This window comes from Callithrix jacchus, chromosome 17 (assembly GCF_049354715.1).
Source record: "Callithrix jacchus isolate 240 chromosome 17, calJac240_pri, whole genome shotgun sequence".
Lineage (NCBI taxonomy): Eukaryota > Metazoa > Chordata > Mammalia > Primates > Cebidae > Callithrix > Callithrix jacchus.
In genome coordinates, this window is record NC_133518.1 from 28,782,743 (window position 1) to 28,802,169 (window position 19,427).

At 37.1% G+C, this 19,427-nt stretch overlaps 1 long non-coding RNA gene across 24 annotated transcripts in view; it reads left to right on the forward strand.

Moving 5' to 3' along the window:
- Positions 1-19,427, forward strand: part of LOC103788753 (uncharacterized) — a 112,968-nt gene that overhangs the window by 47,948 nt on the left and 45,593 nt on the right. For 8 of the 24 annotated variants that reach the window (XR_008477344.2, XR_008477342.2, XR_008477353.2 and 5 more), the window contains 3 exons: positions 7,194-7,309; positions 8,718-8,874; positions 9,230-9,371. The exons of 6 other annotated variants lie outside the window; for them this stretch is intronic. This is a non-coding gene — a long non-coding RNA (uncharacterized LOC103788753). Of the gene's footprint in view, positions 1-7,193; positions 7,310-7,356; positions 7,449-8,717; positions 8,875-9,229; positions 9,372-19,427 lie in introns of all 24 variants that reach the window. 10 more of the 24 variants (XR_013528499.1, XR_008477349.2, XR_013528511.1 and 7 more) reach the window with 5 other exon arrangements.

A 19,427-nucleotide genomic window follows, 5' to 3' on the forward strand; every position in this document is an offset into this window, starting at 1 on the left:
GAGGAGGCTAGGTAAGAGAATCACTTGAACCTGGGAGACTGAGGTTGCAGTGAGCTGAGATCGTAACATTGCACTCTAGCCTGGTGACAGAGTGAAACTCCATCTCAAAAAAAAAAAAATAGAGTATGAGGTTTTTTTTTTTTTTTTAAAAAAAAAGAAAAGGAATTTTTATTTTTCTCAGTTGATGTCAGTGATGGTGGGCCTAAGTCTTAGGGGATACTTCTGAGGTCATCATCTTTTAAGAAAGACATCATCTGACTCACAATACTTTAAAATATTTCCTTAATGACTTGCAAATTAAGATACCAGTGTCCAAGTATTCCAGATGCAGTAGATCTGTATGCCTGAACTTTCATTTTCTCCAGCTTCTCTTTGAGTACACAGAGGTAGAATTCAAGTAGGTGGCATTTGACCTTGGGAGTGGAGTGGTAGAGACTTGAGGAATAGAAATTAAAATAGAACTTAAATTACCATCATCAAATCATACCAAAGCTCTTTTTACTATCTTCATTTGGAAACTTCTGGAAAATAAAGGAATAGCTTGATACATAAAACAGAAGCAATCATGAAAATTTGTCTAAGTAGATGTAAGTTATTCTGTTGTACTTTGTCTTCCTAATTGTTTTTCATTTGGTAATTGGTGATGTGTTTCCAACTATGACATGAAGTGCAGCCCATTATCATTTTCTATATAATTTCAATTAGATTTGGAATTTCCAAGTTGAAGAAGGGAGAGAGAAAGATTTAAAAGAGAGAGAGAGTGATTTTAAGGAGAGTGGTGTAAGCCTAAGATGAACTTCACTTTTAGCTTTGGGACATGTATCCTTCTAAACATAGACATGTGTCCTCATCTATAAATTGAGTAGAAGATCCCCAAAGACCTCTCTAACTCTGAATTTCCACAACTTTACATGTTTTAGTCCTAAAAAATACACAAACCTTAACTAAGCTCAAATGAGATTTTGACTTTCCTGAGTCTCAAGAACAAACAGCATAGCCTAACTCCCTTGCAGGTGTAAGTCATCTTGCATTTTCCTTTCCAGACGGAAAAATAACCCAAAGAATTTAACTGCTGTGACTTCTCAGGAAATCTTTCCCTACTTCATTCATTATGATTTATATGTTCTCCTTCTTCCAAATCTATGTGGAATCTGACCTGAACTCATTTTGCACTCTTTGTTGACATAAACTTCTGAAATAAATTTCTTACAACCTGCAAAAGACTTTGCCCAATTTAATTTAGTGAAAATAAATTAATGACTCCTCCTTGCAACTTATCGAGACTGTTTTTAATTTTATATTGCTGCTTTTCTTTAATTTAGAGTTAAAGAATAACCACTTCAATTTGAAGAAGATACCCTAGGCCATTTGACATGCCTCTGGCTCAGTTTGCAGATAATAAAAGAACCACTGTCTCCCCTGCTTCTTCAGGTTCACCCACAATTTATCAGATGAAAAAGCTTTCGTACAGCTCCTTGTTTCATATTCATTCAGCCAGCCAGTTTCTCCAATTTCCTCTCTAAAAGAACATGAAAGCTGTTTATAAAATGCCTCTATTTAGAAGTTCTCCTTAGGAGGCAAAAGAAAACCTCAAGCTTCTATTGAGTGTTGGCATTCTGCATCTTTGCTTTCAGACAACATTTGTGAATAGTGATGAGAATACATAATATATTACTGTGTGAAAGGGGAAAGAGAAGGAGCAAAAGGATGTTACTACCCCTACCAAAAGGGATCAGGGTCCTCATCATGAACCTCTGCTAAAGAAAGGTGCTGTTCAAAGGCAATCAGCCCTCTTTTCTACTGACTCATTGGCTAGAAGCCAGGATTGCCAGGGTCCAATTTAACTAACTGCGAGGGATTATTTTGAAGGAGAAATGGAGGTCACTAATCAGGGCAGCCCTTATTTGGCCATCTCAGCACTTTAGAAAATAATTCCTAAAGTTAGACATCTGAAGTGATGAAAATCAAATGGGAATGTTCAGTAAGGGTAGTTAGTCACAATTAGGAAAGCAGATTTCCTCCATACTATTCTTCTTTGGATGAATTCAAGTGGAGAACGTTTCACAACGTCCAGATGATATATCAATGATCCAGTAAGTTATGACACAATGTAATGCAAATTTTTAATATAAGCCAGAATTTGTCATTTAGTTAGAATGCTTCTTAAAATCATCACAGTGTTCTTTTATCATAATTATAGCCTCAGGTTAGTTGAAGGCAGCATTTCACTTTTTTGTAATCATGTTCAAGCAATTGTGCACTCCATAGTCAACCAACTTTTATTGAACCCTACGATATGCTAGTCCGATTCTGATTCAGAATCCTAATTCAGACCCCCTTTTTTAAAACTAAAAACTAAAATTGTATACTTTTAGGTTATTTTGTGATTCAGTTATCTATTATTCTGTGGGCTGGCAGAGAGAAAATTACACAGGCAGCATCTACTACTATTTCAGTTTTTAAAAAATTAGCTCTGGAGATACAGTCCTGAAAAAAAGAGAAAAGCTCCCTGTTCATGTGGAGGTGTTATTCTACAGAGTAAAGCACACATAAACATGTAAATAAACAACCGAACAAATTAATTTTAGATAATTTAAGTGATATGAAGAAAATAAAACAGGATATTGTAAGAGGGTGATAAAATAAACCATAACTACTTTAGGATGGACATAGAACCACTGAGAAAATAACATTTGTGCTTAGACTTAAATAATGTGCAAGACTCCATGGAAAGTCTGGGGGTGAAACCTGAGAAGCAGCAAGGGAAACCCCAGGGAGAATAAGCTTGGTGTGTTCAAGGAATAGGGGGACAACATGACTGTGGGGCCACAAGTTAGAAGAGACATACAAGGTGAGGTAGTAGAGATCGGTAGGAGCTAGATAATGCAAGTGCTATAGACCATTGGTAAAATACAACTGGGAAACATTGAGTGATTTGAAGCAAAAGATTAATATTTTCTATGTTTTAAATTTATCATTCTGGCTGCCATATGAGAAACAGATAGAAGCAAGAAGAGCAACTTAAAGTAGTTGAGGCAAGAGATTGGCGGATTAATGTTGGCAGTATCATGAGATTAAAGTGAATCAATTTGAGATGTTTTGAAGGCAGAACCTGAAAGCTTACTGAAGAAGGATTAGATATAGGCAGAGGGGAAGGCAGGAAACCAGTAAAATATTCAGGTTTGGTGGTGATGTTTACTGAGACAGAAAACTGAATTCATGGCGCCAGGGAGGAATAGGTTTGAGATGAATGCAGGAATCAAGAATTCTTCTCTGCAGCTCTGTTACAAAGATGTCTGTTGGATATCTGACTGGAGATATGATGATGTCTGTTGGATATCTCACTGGAGAAATGAAGGCTGGAGAAATAAGAGTGGATTTAATTGGTGTGTAAAAGATATATAAAGCTATGGGAGGAGAGAAAAGCAAGCAGCAGGAGGAGAGAAATGAAGCATTCCAGCATGTAGGGCCCCAGGAGTTAGCTTAAGGAAGTCTCCTTTGCTTTAACTCTTACATAAAAAAATAATCCAACATTAACCAATCAGCTTTTATTTATAGTCAGAGTCTGGCTCTGTCACCTAGGCTGGAGTATAGCGGCATGACCATAACTGACTACAGCCTCAAATTCCTGGGCTCAAGTCATCTTCCCACTCCTGAGTAGCTAGGACCACAGGTACATGCCACTATGCCTGGCTAATTGTTTTATTTTTGTTTTTGTAAAAATTAGGTCTCACTATGTTGCCCAGGCTGGTCTTGAACTCCTGGCCTCAAGTGATCCTCCTAATTTGACCTCCCAAGTGCTGGGATTATAGGTAAGGGCTCAGTCAGCTCTTTTATTTTCTATGGTTCTGTTTCTTTGTCCCCACTTTACAAAACCCACTGTCCTATCATTGCCCAGGGTGAGCTCTTGTTCTATTTTTGTAGAATTGGAAGATACCAAAAGTCATGAATTCAAAATGAGAGTCAATTAGATCTATAACTAAATTTATGGCAATCTTGTTTTTGATGTGTGTAAAAAGCTTGGAAGTCACCATTCCCATCCCTATGAGAAAAAAACTGGACAATAAATAGATGTAGCATTTAATGTACTCTAAATGGAGGCCAAACCCCAGGCATAAGATACACGAGAGAAGGACTCAAACATTGCCTAAACATGCTGAAAGCTGCAGCACTCTGGCATGTTAACTTTCTGCTGTGGTGAAAATAGAGATGAAAATCGTTTCATCTGAGTTAGCAAATATTATGGAAAAATAAACGAATAGCTTTATTCCATGAGGGTGTTTATAACAAGTGACCGTCTCCGTATCACTGATGATGACCTCGTAAGCAGTTCTTCACTGAGACTGCGATTTGTCTCAGTATGGGGGTATCTGCATCCTGGGATGGGTTCAAAGAATTGTACAGCACACCTGTGTTTACTCAAGATTTTGAGAGCCCTGTTCGGTAATACTTAGTCATTTCCCCAGGGCTTGTAGAAGTTAAAGATGGGGTGGGGATCTTACATATGGGTGTAAAATCTCTGGATTAGTTTTACAGATGGGATGGTTCAGACTAATTAGTTCTTTGTAATCAAGCCCTTAGGAGTCTTCTACAGGGACTTCTCTCATGTCAATATAAGTGAGGCATGTCAAAGCCAACTATTCCAGGTTGGTTGCCTGAGAGACAAGTATGGCATTTGGAGCCAGGCCCATCTGTATTCAAATCCCAGCTCTGCCACTTTCTGGCTGCATGTCCTGAGACAAGTTATCCAAGTGGTCCAACTTCTAGTTTCCCCATCTGGAAGTGTAAGATGATGACAACACTTCACAAGCTTGTTGTGAGATTTAATGAGGTGCCATATGCTGAGTGACTAGTGTCACTAGACTAGGTACCATGTGCCTAGTTCCTCAATGAGTAGGTAAGAGATGCTTAATAAATTCTGGTCTCTTCTTTCTCTTTTAATATCAATAGTTTGTGGGCAAATGCTACAACCTGTGATAACCCCAAGAAATCATAACTATGGGCAAAAATTAAAGCTAAAATGGTGTACTTTTAGGTCATTGCCTGAGTCTCTGGTCCTTTTTATGAGCTAGCAGAGAGAAAATTGCCCATGCAATTTCACTGCTATTTCAGTTTGAGAAAGATTCTGTCAGTAAGCAGCATTCTTTCTAGGTTTGGTTCATTTCTTCAACATTGCTATGGTGCTAGTAACTTCAGTATTTAAATTCTAGAATACTTATTAAGAACAGAGAAACTGATCGAGACTATCCTGGCCAACATGGTGAAACCCCGTCTCTACTAAAAATACCAAAAATTAGCTGGGCATGGTGGCACATGCCTGTAATCCCAGCTACTTGGGTGGCTGAGGCAGGAGAATCACTTGAACCCAGGAGTCAGAGGTTGCGGTGAGCCAAGATTGTGCCATTGCACTCCAGCCTGGGCAACAAGAGCAAAACTCCATCTCAAAAAAAAAAAAAAAAGAACAGAGAAACTTCCTATTAACTGCTTGCCAGATTTCCCTATTGCACATAGTACAGTAATTTGTCACAGAGACATTGTCATATTTTTACATAATTAACTCAACCAATATATACTGAGACCCTGCTAAGTGTCCAACATGGTATAGACAGTAGAGTGACAAAGATACATAAAATAGACACAGTCTGTGCTCTCAGTTTTACACATGCCAAGATTCACCAACCCATTCCACTGGCAGAAAAGTGACTTTCTTTTCCTGCTAAATTCCTATGAGGTCTTTTACTCAGGCAAAAATGCAACTTGTTTAAGATTCCTAGAATTACTTAGAAACATGAACTAAAGGCTATTGCTGTCTTTTCCCAGACAGCTTTCTCTTTAATCAAAGAATCAAACCTGATTGATTTGTGTGTGCATGTTTTCAATCACAAAAAGTATCCACAATTGTTTTAAAATGTATTAGTTTCCTTTAAAATGGAAGTTTCCCCTTCTCTGCTAGAGGAGAAGCTATTGACTGCTAGAATTTAATATCTACACTTGTAGACATTTTTCTAAGGAGATACAAGTACTTATTTCTGTTACTTACCCTCATCCCCCAGGCACACGTAGTACTTGCTTTGTTTTTACCATGATAATATTATATTTACATACTACTCTATAACTTGATTTTTAATATAGCAATACATTATGAACATGTTACTATTTTAGTTTATTAATCTATCTACTTTATTAGTGGGCTGTATAATAGCCATGGAATAAATAAATCATAGTTTTTTCTAAACCATTCTTGAACTGATAGAACTTTGTATTGTTTCCAGTGTATTGCCATTATAGAAAATTATTTAGTGAATACCCTGTACATATATTTTCACATTTGTGTGAGCTTGTCTATAGGATGGATTCCTACAGCTGACAAGTAGAAGTGCTGCCACAAAGGGGTTATGCCTTTTAAGCTCAGATAGTGTGAAATTGCCTTCAAGAAACGCAATACCCATTTAGGTTCCCATTAGCACAATATGAGAACGCCCATTTCTTCCCTCTCTCTGATACTGAATATTATTATCAATCTTAATATTTGTCAACCTGAAAGGCAAAAAATGAGATTTCATTTTATCTTTTAGAGATTTAGGGTCTCACTGTGTCACCTATGCTAGAGTGCAGTGGTATGATCATAGCTCACTTCAGCTTTGAACTCCTTCTGCCCCAAGGGATCCTCCCACCTCAGACTCCTGAGTAGCTAGAACTATAGGTGTGTGTCACCAAGTCTGGCCAATTTTTTTTTTCTTTTTCTGTAGAGATGGGGTCTCATTATGTTGTCCAGGCTGATTTTTAACTCCTGGCCCTAAGTGATCCTCCCACCTCAGCCTCTCAAAGTACTGGGATTGAAGGTATGAGCCATCATTTCCAGCCTGGGATTTTATTTTAGTTTGTAGACTTGTTTGTCCAATCTGACATATGTTAAACAAAAATTTTGGAGGCCATTGTTTTGGACTGAGCTTCCACATTAGTTTCCAACAAACCAGACCAAATCGAATGGAGTCACTCATGCTAAATGCCACATAATCATATTGAAATTTTATAGAAGCAGACATATCCCAAAACAGACCAATTTTTCATGAAAACAGGAGATCCCAGTCTACCTGGGTCAGCTTAAGGAAGACTCATCTGCTTTAACTCTTACATAAAAAGTAATCTGACATTAACCAATCAGCTTTTAATCTTTTTTTTTTTTTTTTTAGATAGAGTCTGGCTCTGTCACCTAGGCTGGAGTACAGCAGCATGACCATAACTGACTACAGCCTCGAATTCCTGGGCTCAAGTCATCTTCCCACCTCCTGAGTAGCTATGACCACAGGTACATGCCACTATTCCTGGCTAATTTTTTTATTTTTGTTTTTGTAGAGATGAAGTCTCACTATGTTGCCCAGGCTGGTCTTGAACTCCTGGCCTCAAGTGACCCTCCTACCTTGGCCTCTCAAGTGCTGGGATTATAGGTATGGGCTCAGTCAGCTCTTTTATTTTCTACAGTTCTGTTTCTTTGTCCCTATTTGACAAAACTCACTGTCCTATCATTGCCCAGGGTGAGCTCTTGTTCTATTTTTGTAGAATTGGAGGATGCCTAAAGTCATGAATTCAAAATAAGAGTCAATTAGATCTATAACTAAATTTGTGGCAATTTTGTTTTTGATGTGTGTAAAAAGCTTGGAAGTCACCCTTCCCATCCCTATGAGAAAAAGCTAGACAAACTAAAAATCAATGACTTTTTTGGATCTATGAGAGAACTGAAGTTTCAGAGTAAACCGCACCCTGAGATCTGGAGACATGTTCATCTAGAGAGATACAGCAGAAGCCACTGTAGTAAAAAGAGTGGCAACACCTACTTCACCAGTAAATGTGAAGAATTACTAGAAGTCAAGTATGGACTAATGTGACAGTGAGAACACTGAAGCCCCAATCATAGGGGTATTAAATACTTCTTCCCATAATTTTGAGGTCTTTCTCCTTCAGAATCCTAGCAGGTTCTCAGGGTAAGGAGCTGAGAAACCCCCGCTTGTGGCCCTGGAAAGGCTTGGAAAGAGTAGCAACAGTGTAACCCTCCGAGCTGTTTCTCTGTAACAAAAGCCTACACTCCAAGGGTAAAGTAGTCTCCCCCCTTAACCATAGTTTTGCTTTTCATGATTTGTTATCTGTGGTATAGTATGGTATAAAGATATTTTCAGAGAGAAATCACATTCACATAACTTTCATTACAGTATATTGTTATGATTTTTCTATTATTAGTTATTGTTAATCTTTTACTGTACTAATGCAGAAATTAAACCTTATCACACGTATATATTTATAGGAAAAAACATAGCATATATAGAGTTTAGTATTATCTGAGGTTTCAGGCATCCCCACTGGTGGTCTTGGAACATATCAGCTACAAATAAGTGAAGACTACTGTATAGGGCAATACTGAAGCCATATTCTACCTGGTGGAGTGGATTTTCACCCTACTTCACTCCCTAGACTTCCTGTCTAACCTAAAAGAAACAAAAGGAAAACCAAAACAAACATAGTAGGGCACTAGGACTAGAGTATAGTAGGAGAAGGAGGGGTGGGGTGATGTGGGGGTCCTCTATCAGGGAAAAGGGACAAAAATACTTGTGAAGGCCACACCCCTGAGACATAGGCCCACTGAAAGACAGAGACTTAATTATAAGATTATAGAACACCTCCTCTCCTTCATACTTTACCACCATATCAATATACTTTTTCAGTTGATTACAGCTGAAAGAACTGCAAGATCCAGACTCTGAGTAGCAATACAAATGGAGCCACAAAGGCAAGAGAGAGGACAAAAACAAGGACTCTAGAAGAATCTGAAGCTTCTGGAACTTACAGCTATAATAATCATTAAACACAGCCCAACTCCAGGTCAGATTAACATAAATCCTCACACAAAAGGCCTGTTTACTTCAGTACCTATCAGAAATACATAATATGTGGCTCTCAACAAAAAAATCACAAGGCACACTAAAATATAAGAAAGGGACAGCCTGAAGGGACAGAGTGATCATCAGAACTAGAATCAGATCTGATACAAAAATTGGAATTATCATACAAGAAATTTAAAATTACCGATTTATATGTTATGAGCTCAAATGGAAAAATAACCAGCATGCAATACCAAATTCATAATGTCAGCAAAGAGATAGAAACTATTAATAAAAGAAACAAAAGGAAATACTGTAAATGGAAAACTAACAAAACTGGAGAATGTCTTCAACAGGTTTAGCTACTGGACATAGTTGAAGAAAGAATCAGGTCATTTTAACATCATTTAAATGGAAATTTCCCAAATTGAAGCACAAAGAGGAAAAAGAATCTCAAAAACCCAGAACACTGAAGAACTGTGGACAATATCAAAAGAGGTAACATATGCATAATTTAAATACTGGAAAGATAAGATAAAAAATTATGATCAAATATTTGAAAAAATATATTTTTTGGTAAATTAGATGATCAGACATATAAACTGCCTATGCAGGATAAAGTCAATGGCTTTTGAAAGGAGGTTAGGTAGTTCATCTATAAATTTCATGTATTCTCATCACATGTATTTGAATATCTGATCATTAAGTTCCTTGGTAGGAACAGCCTAGAGGATTTTCTGCAGTGAAAGCGTTAATGGATTTTTTTTTCAACTCAAAGATGAGTAATCTTGTCAGGGAATGAGGTTTTGAGAGTGAAGGATGTAGAAAACAGCAGTAATATAAGAGTACAGTCAGGCATGTGGCTCACGCCTATAATCCTAACACTTTGGGAGGCCGCGGCAGGCCTATCACTTGAGCCCTGGTGTTTGAGACCAGCCTGGACAACATGGTGAAACCCACTCTCTACATAAAATACAAAAAATTAGCTGGACATTGTGGTGTGTGCCTATAGTCCCAGCTCCTCTGGAGGCTGAGGTAGGATTGTTTGAGCCCGGGAGGCAGAAGTTACAGTGAGCCAAGATAGCACCACTGCATTCCAGCATGGGTGACAGAGGAATACTGTCTCAAAAGGAAAAAAAAAAAAAAAAAGAATATAACTACCTCCAGAAATCAAGCATTGAGGCACAGATTTTTTTTTTCTGTAAGATTTATTTTATGCTGCAAATTCCTACATAAACTCATTAAATGGATATATATTGATCACAGGGAAAACAATATGATTATTAATAGAAGGATGACAGCTTAGTTTTGAGTGGTATGAGTCATGAAAAGAATGAGTAAAAAAAAAAAACAACAAGAAAACAGTCAAAAGAATCTCATTCACCAAGAGCTGAACCTTTCACAAAGTTTAGCTTTCACGACTTGAGGCATTTGTATAATTGTTATGATTGTCATGAGGCCTCCATGCAAATTTTCCGATTTTCCTAGATGAGAATTTCCAGCAGTTTCTTATCAGTCATGGCTGTTACATGAGTTCCCTCCCCTGAGTTACAACAATCTAGCCAGCACTGTGCTCAAAAGGGACCCTGAATCCTTTAGCATTTATCACCAGGTCCAGAGAGTTTCAAAAATGTTTGAAGTTGATGGCGCAATGGAGCATAACTTTCTGTTCAAAGAGCAGTATCTTCCAAATTAAATTGAGTAAGCCTCAATTTCAAGCACACTTTTCCCTTGTTGCTAAATTGAAATCCATTTCTTCTCCCCACCAAATTTGGGATGGGCCACTTAGTGGATCTTCCCCAAACTACCAAATAGAGTTTCATCTTCTATGGCAGTTTAATGACTGAGTATTAAGAGCCAGAGTCTAAACTGAGTCCAGGATCACACAAAATCTGCTCTATGTGCCTGCCTAGAGAACACAGCAGGGGATTTTCTGTCTTAAGTAGCTAGGCAGGCCGTGCATTTGAAATGAGAAGCATGCCCTAAAATGTTCACAGCATATTGCAGTCAAATGTTTCCTATCTTCTTCAGAAGATAAGCTGGAGCAGTTTTGTTTTCTCTGATTTAAAAAAAAAAGTACAATAAAACATGATGGGGAGGAGAGACAAGTCAAACAAACAACTCCACATGATTCTTGTGCATGAGCCCCTTTCACACAGGGCAATGTGTGTGCAAGGCTTTACTCTCCCATCTCACAAGGCAAAAAGATGACTCTGTAAAAGTCCCTGGAGTGAAGTGATAAGGGTGAGGCAAAGAGGGAGAAAAAAACTAAAGTCTTAATTTGGGACCATAAAGTATGCTTATACCAGTTCAGAAAAGCAGAGAATTCTTGCCCCCTTTTTTTATTTCCAAAGTTCTATTTCTTTACCAAACCATGAAGAACCACAACCTATCCAAAATGAATCACAGAAAATCCAGTCTCAGCATTTATTTTTAAATAACACATCTAGTCATATTATGCAGAGTCACAAATAGCATACATAACTAAAACTCCAGGCATTTAAAAACATGTGTGTAGCCTTCTTAAATCCAAGGAAACATTGAGAGCTATTTATTTTTGAATATGAGCATTATTTGGGTGGTAACCTTTGAAGGTTTTCTTTTACTGGTAAAAGACAATGATGTATCTTGCCCTGATGAATGCAAACCCAAGACAGGCTTGTAAGGTAGAGTCAGAGAGACTCATTAGCCAAAACTTTTCCTTTTCAGAAGACCATTCATTTTTATCAAATGTCTTCTGAAGAAATTGCGATGTTCATCCTGAAATTTTCCTTTGCAGGAATCTATTGCAAAGAGTGCATCCGATTCTAGATAATAGTTTCTTATTTGCATGAGGGATCCTGTCCTTTTGCATTTGCTTTCCTATTGATTTCTGCAGCTATATTTGTCCTTCTGTGAGTATGACAGCCATAGCTCTGTTGTGACCCCTGGTAATGAGTGTACATCTACGTATAAGTGGTATAGAGCTTCCTGGCTCTGAAATAAGTGTGAGCACACAGAGCTTTCTTTACTTTTTAATCTCAGGATCAGTAGATTTATTGGGATGGTGCTGACATAAAAAATGAAATGAAACATCTGTGTCTAACAGCTGCACAAAATTTGGATTCATGTAAACTGCTCTGACATCACACATTCTGCATGTGAGTTCCATGAGTAGTCTCCGTATGGTGCTAATACAATAACATGCCTACAAAGTCCCTGTGGTTTATGGTGTGATGAACTCCAGAACTGAGGAGATGAGCCAAGAAGCCTATACCATTTGCTGAATGGCGCTGGCTTTGGGTAATATCTTGCCCTCACTGAACTACTCAGTTTCACTAGGGATAAGAAACCAGACTGGGCATGGTACCAACAATAAGCTTTATATTGGGGATGTTGGTCACCACTCCTCTAACGTGGTAGGAGAGAAGTCTCACAATGATTTTTGCCTTACTCATAGAAAAATAGATGTGGGATTGCAAACGGGTGATGGATGGGTAAGTGAAGCAAGTTTACCCCTTCTAGGTAGTCAGGAAAAGACAGGTAAAAGGAGAGAAAGAAAACATACGTAATGTTTCAAAGCAGATCCTGGAAAGATACAGCAATCCTTTTCTGGGAGTTTGGAGTCATGCCCAGGGTACATGGTAGCATTGATCAGATCAGTGACACACCACACTGACCTACGGCTATAAACAAAAGCCACACATGTTCTCTTTCTTCTGCTAAAGACGGGCTGCAGGAATTTGGCAAATAGTTGTAGTTGTTCTGACAGACTACACATGTAGACTAGAAAAAAAATCTGTTCTTATTTAATTTTTTTAAAAAGACCCAAACCACTTGAATATCTATTGGCCAATTAACCATATAGAGGAAGACTTTTGAAAAATACCTAGCAGTAGCTCAGCTTTCCCTATTTGCTCAGCATAGCTGGATTACTTCCCTCACATCAGTTGCTAGGATCAGAAAGTACACACTGCAAGTGTAGCATTATACACAAATTCATATGATAGATTTTTCAGGTCCAATAAACATAAAATGCAATACTCATTTGCACGAGAGAATTACTAAGTGGATACATCAAGTTGGGGCCCCTTCATATTTTAAAGCAGCTTCTATTGGCTATATGAAATAGTGCATCTTAGCTCTGTTGGACAATATAAATACACAAGCAGAAAGAGATCTATCAGAGCTGAATTTCAAGAGTTTTGAATGTGTAGACAGAGAATCTTGGGCACAGGTGTGATTTCCATGGTCTGAGGAAGAGCAAAAGGAAGGGAGAAAAAGGAAATTGGGATAGGAGAAAAATCAGGAAAGTGATAAAATTCTCAAAGTCCTAGCAAGCATTTTCATATACAAAACATCCAGTATTACCTAGATAATGTTTTTCTCCAATGAAAAATTTTTAATTTTCTTAAATTATTAGAAAGACAAAACTACATTAATAGAAAAAAATACTTCATAAAGAATTTTGTTAAAATTTACTCACCATAAAAATGAGAAACTCCTGTGATTTTAATGGACACTTAAGCAAAATATAAGTTAAGAGATAACCTTAATAATGGAATCACCATAGAGTGCATTTTAAAGCCAGTTTAAAAATTCTCCTTTATTGTGACCATCATGCTGTTCCTCTCCTCTATCATTATGGTCAATGCAGAGATGATTGTCAAAGAAAAGCAAATGGGTTTGCGAGGAATTCTAATCTTCTAATCTTCTAATCTCCTGGGGCCCACTGTGGTGGCTTAGATCCACCCCACTGCTGCTGAAATCAGAGTCTATTTTGGAGCTCTAGGCAGGTTCTAGAATCTTCTCTAATTACCCCAACTGGAATTAAACAAACTATACAGCGTTAATGAACTGTGTGGCCACATCTGCCTGTGCCAGACACGTTACAGCCCTGCTGCATGCTGTTAGGTTACCGCACACTAATTATCTTTTGGGTTTTCTGCACATTCTTTTCCAAACAAGGCAGCCCTGCCAACTTGTCAACAGGGCATTTACTCTAAAAATGAAGTTACTTTATTTTTTTGCCTGAGAATTCCTATAGTCACTTTCTTACAGACAGTAATGGAAGTGGGATTTTTTCTTTTTTTTAACCGCCTCTTTAAATTTAAGGAGAGGGGGACAAAAATCTCTGTAAGCTAATACATACCTTCTTTGGTGGTTGTAGTGCTGCAAGTTTTTCTGATTTAAACCAGAGAAGAAGAAATGTCACCATTCTCAGCTGGTAGGAAAAAAAAATGTAGGTGGATGGTGTGAAATTTAAGCAGACTTGGGAAAGTACTAATCCACATGTGGAGTTCTCCACTGGAGATGTGTTTTGACAGCTCTCTGGTAATATCCTGTTTTGGTTTGCCCACTTCATGTTAATGCATGAGGCAGCATGTTATAGCTGAAACAGCAAGGGTTTTGAGATCAAGTGTCCCAGCCCTGACACATTTAGTTAGGCCAGCATTTACTTCTCTGAGCTTCAGTTTCGTCATCTGACAATTGGAGATAAACATACCTAACTCAATGAGTTGCTGTGAGAAGTTAAATAACAATAAATATAGACGTGCTTTATATCACTGCTTGCCACTTGCTATAGCTGCGTGACCAGATTACTTAATCTCTGTGCCCTGGGTTCTTCATCTGTAAAATGACGGTAGTAGTAGTATCCTTGCCCCTCTGAGTTGTGCTAAGGATTGAATAAACTAAGATATATAAAATGCTTAGGATAATGTTTAGCTCTAAATGTTTTTTGTAATTTCTATTTATCAGATGTTATACATGTTGTTTTTCCAGATGTTCTTAACTTTATACTAACTTAAATAGAACAAAACCTGTAATTTATAACTCAACTATTACTGAGTATTTTGTCCAAAGCACTAAGATAAGTTCTGTATCCAAATATAAATTGGGTGGATGATTATCTATTTTGGAAAAGAAAATAGCAAGGTATTGCTTCATTTCAACAATTCACTTTGATAGCACCCATTATTGTTTTCAACACAATGCAGAATATGAAGCATGAAACATATCCTCCAGGAATGTCTTAAATATATTTTTAATTATAATATGAATGCACAGTCATGGTAGAAAATTTAAGAAAATATTGATAAGCAATAATAATAATAATGATGCTATAAAACTGAAATCACTACTACTGCACTCTGTGCCACCACCAAGAGATATGTCTTACATTTTGGTTTAAGCTATTTTAAATCAATTTTTAATTTTTTCAGTTGGTTGTGTGTTTATATGTGTGTGTGTATATGTGTGTAGGTGCATAAAATTGGAATCTAATGGCTTTTTAAAATTTAATAGATCGAAAACATTTTTCCCTCCTCCTTATTATATTTTACTTTTTATTTAGAAATAGTTTTGAAGTTAAAAAGAGTCTTAAAAACTAATACAGAGATACTTGGAGACTATGCAAAATCTTGTTTTTACTTAAATATTCACCCATTCTTTTTAGCACCCTTGGAGAATTTAACCTGCAGCAATGGTTACTATGGGGTTTAACAGTACTTTTATATTTCCCCCAGGCCTTCTATATGTATAATAACTGAGATTCTTTTCTAAAGAAGAGCTTTCCTTTTTTCCCACTTACGTATTAGTCATTTATTTATTTATGAGATCATGGATGTTTAATTTATTATTTTAGTTATGAACATTGTACTTTTATTACTTATTTTGTTGCTCAAATTGTTTCATGGGAACTTTTTCAGATTGGTTCCTGCACATTTTTTGTTTGCTTTTTTCTTTTTTTTAAACTTCCTTATATTGAAATACCACAAGATCTCCCGGGTCATATTTATTTCCATTGCACCAGCCCTAGAATCAGACAGTTCCTCAATGATTCCTGGTTCCTATTATTGGAGGACAGTATTTAGAAACCTGTATCATTAGAATTTAAGTGCTCTCCTTTTAATATCATTGTTTCTAACCCCTTTCAGTGAATACAGCTTGGAGATAATATGCAGATACATATCTGTGTGTGTGTATACACACACACAGTTAAGTATATATATATATATATGTGTGTGTGTGTATATACACACACCCACACACACACACATATATATATATATACTTAACTGTGTGTGTGTATACACACACACAGATATGTATCTGCATATTATCTCCAAGCTGTATTCACTGAAAATTGTGTGTGTGTCTATATATACAGACACAATACATATATATGGTCTGGACACTAACTCATGTACTAGATATATCTATGTATCTATTTCTGTAAATTTTCTGTAAATTATATGTATATGTATGTTTTCATTTTTAAACTTAAAATTTAAGATATACAAACGATAATACACCGTGGTCAAGTGGCATTGATCTAAAGAATGTGAGACTGGTTCAGCTTTTTAAAATCTAATCATTGTAAGCTATTAACAGATTACAAAAGAAAATAGATGCAGATAATGCATCTGACAAAATTCCACATGTATTCATGATATGAACTTTCAGCAAAGTAGAAAGAAAAGAAAATTTGCAGCTGGGCGTGGTGGCTCATGCCTGTAATTTGAGCACTTTGGGAGGCCGAGGTAGGTTAATCACCTAAGGTCAGGAGTTTGAGACTACCTGGCCAACATGGTGAAACCCTGTCTCTACTACAAATACAAAAAAAAAAAAAAAAAAAAGCTGGGTGTGGTGGCACACGTGTGTAATCTCAGCTACTCAGGAGGCTGAAGCAGGAGAATCACTAGAATCACTTCAATCTGGGAGGTGGAGCTTGAAGTGAGCCAAGATTGTGCCACTACACTCCAGCCTGGATGACAAGAGCAAAACTCTGTCTCACAAGAAAGAGGAGAGAGAGAGAGAGAGAGAGAGAGAGAGAGAGAGGGGGGGGGGAGGGAGGGAGGGAGGGAGGGGATGGGGAAGGGGAAGGGGAAGGGGAAGGGGAAGGGGAAGGGGAAGGGGAAGGGAGAAAAGAGAGAGAGGGAGAGAGAGAAGAAGAAGAAGAAAAAAGAGAGGGAGAGAAAGGAAGAAGGATAGAAGAAAGAGAAGGAAAACTTGCTTAAATTAATAAAAAATATCTACAAAAAGTCTACATCTAACATCACACTTAATGGTAAAAGGTTGAAGACCTTTCCCCAGAGATGGAGAACAAGGCAAAGGTTTCTTCTTTTACAGTTTGCATTTATTATCATCCTGGTAATGCTAACCATTATAATAAGACAAGATATAGAAATAAAGGGGATGTCAGCTGTATTCACAGATTTCCTCCATAGATATTTCTAAACAACTTAACACAGAACTTCCTAGAACTAACAAATGAATTTAATAAAGTCTCAGGATATGAAGTCAATGCATACAAATCAATATTTCTATATAAATAGCAGGAAAAATTGAATTCAAAATTAAAATAACAATACCATTTATAATAGCACAAAAAATCACATAATTATAAATCTGAAACAAATTACATGGAATCTGTATGATGAAAAGTACAAAACACTGAAGAAAAAATTCTGAGAAGATCCAAATAAGTGGAGAAATATACCACATTCATAGATGAGAAGATTCAGTATTGTTAAGATAGATAGACGTTAATTCTGTCCAAATTCGTTATATTGATTCAGTGAAATTCCAATAAAAATTCCAGCGGCCTTTTATGTAGATGTTGACTGCTGGTTTAAACATTTATACAGAAAGGCAAAAAAAACTAGACTTGCCAAAAATTTTTGAAAACAAATAATGTTGGAGGGCTCCTTACCTAATTTAAAGTGTTATTGTAGGCCGGGCGCGGTGGCTCAAGCCTGTAATCCCAGCACTTTGGGAGGCCGAGACAGGTGGATCACGAGGTCGAGAGATCGAGACCATCCCGGTCAACATGGTGAAACCCCGTCTCTACTAAAAATACAAAAAATTAGCTGGGCATGGTGGCGCGTGCCTGTTATCCTAGCTACTCGGGAGGCTGAGGCAGGAGAATTGCCTGAACCCAGGAGGCGGAGGTTGCAGTGAGCCGAGATCGCGCCATTGCACTCCAGCCTGGGTAACAAGAGTGAAACTTCGTCTCAAAAAAAAATAAAATAAAATAAATAAATAAATAAAGTGTTATTGTAATGCTACAGTAACCAAGACTGTGGTAATTCAGAAACAACAGACACATATATCAATGGAACAGAGAAGAGAAACCAGAAATAAACCCACATAAATACAGTCAGCTGATTTTTGAAAACGATACAAATCCAACTCAATAGACAGAAGAAAGTCTCTTCAAATAAATGGCCTGGGAACAACTGGATGTCCACATTTTAATCTATCTGGGCTACCATAACAAAAATATCATAGCCAGGGTGACTCATAAGCAATAGAAATTTATTGTTCACAGTTCTGGAAGCTGGAAATTCTAAGCTCAAGGTGTGGGAAAATTTACTGTCTGGGGAATGCCGGCTTTCTAGTTCATAGACAACCATTATTTTGCTATATCTTTACGTGGCAGAAAGGCCCACCACAAGCTCTCTGGGGTCCCTTTTATAAGGACCCTCATTAACTAACCACCTCTCATAGCCTTATCTCCTAAAACCATCACCTTGAGGGTTAGGATTTCAACTTGTAAATTTTGGGGAAAACACAAACATTTAGACTATAGCAGTCAATATGCTGAAAAGACAAAAAAGAACCCCAGCCTTTATTTCACATCTCATATAAAATTAACTCAAAATGGATCATAGACCTAAACATAAAGTATAAAACCATAAAACGTTTTTGAGAAAAAACAGGAGAAAGTGAGGCTAGGCATGGTGGCTCACGCCTGTAATCCCAGCACTTTGGTAGGCTGAGGCAGGTGGATCACAAGGTTGGGAGTTCAAGACCAGTCTGGCCAACATGTGTATGACCTTGGGTTAGGCCACTGAGCAAAGGTCAACTTTGTAGTTCAGAGGACATCTGTTTATGTTGGCAACTTTTTAAAATTGTTATAATTGGGGTGTGTGTCTGTGTGTGTGTGTGTGTGTGTGTTTGCATATGCATGCACACATGCACACTACAGGCATTGATTGGTAGAGGCCAGGAATACTACTAAACATCCTACAATGCACAAGACACACCCCCCCACAACAAAGAATTACCTGGTCCAAAATGTCAATTGTGCACCTGTTGAGAAATCCTGAGTTAGGAAAACAGTTTTTAGATATAACACCAAAATCATGATTTATGAAAGAAAAATTGATAAACTTTATTAAAATTTAAAAATACTTTTGTTTTGCAAAAGCTTTGGCTCTTTGATTAAGAGAATAAAAAAGACAAGCCACAAACTAAGAGAAAATATTTTAAAATCACATCTATCAAAGGACTTACATTCGAAATATATCAAGAACTCATAAACTCAACAACCAGAAAATAAAAAACCCGATTTTTAAAAACAAAAAATTGAAACAAGAGTTTTTACCAAAGAACATATTTAGATGTAAAATAAGCATAATAAAAAATGTTCATTAGTAATCGTTCGGGAAATACAAATTAAAACCACACCAAAAACCCACATCATGACTATTTGAATAGCTATAATATTAAAACTTGGCAATATGAAGTGTTGAATGTTGAGGACTGGAATTCATATATATTGCTGGT